General features: G+C 61.5%; 1 protein-coding gene across 1 annotated transcript in view; it reads right to left on the bottom strand.

Annotated features, from left to right (window-relative positions):
* ADCY1 (adenylate cyclase 1 (brain)) overlaps nt 1-387 on the bottom strand; it is a 64454-nt gene that overhangs the window by 38694 nt on the left and 25373 nt on the right. The gene's annotated exons all lie outside the window — the stretch shown is intronic.

The following is a 387-nucleotide window of genomic DNA, read 5'->3' as shown; positions in this document are numbered from 1 at the left end:
ACGGGCAGGAACCAGCTCAGTGGGAGGGGGGAGGGCAGAACCCAGCGGGAGCCACTCCAGGCTGCCCCGTCGCCTCAGAACCCTCCGTGCCCGAGGGCAAATCAACATCCAGGGACCCCTGGTGCCCTGAGGGCCCAGGTGTGGGGCCACCGGTGCAGAGGGAGCTGGGCCGACCCCCAAGGAAACAGGACATGACTCGAGTGCCCTGGACCTCAGGCTCCCAGCCGGCATTTCAGCCAAAAGAACTCCCGTCACAAAATTAGAAAAATGGTAAAAAAACAAGGAAGCTCTTTATCATAAAGTTCCGTAAACCGCAGAAGACGGGATTGTCTGCTGTCTCCTTCCTCACGCCGGAGGGTCCCCCCTACCCCCCACCCTGCCCCGCTC

The sequence above is a fragment of the Myotis davidii genome, unplaced genomic scaffold (genome assembly GCF_000327345.1).
Source record: "Myotis davidii unplaced genomic scaffold, ASM32734v1 scaffold1364, whole genome shotgun sequence".
NCBI classification, from domain to species: domain Eukaryota; kingdom Metazoa; phylum Chordata; class Mammalia; order Chiroptera; family Vespertilionidae; genus Myotis; species Myotis davidii.
The sequence above is the reverse complement of the archived record's forward strand: the minus strand, read 5'-3'. Positions and strand labels throughout refer to the sequence as shown.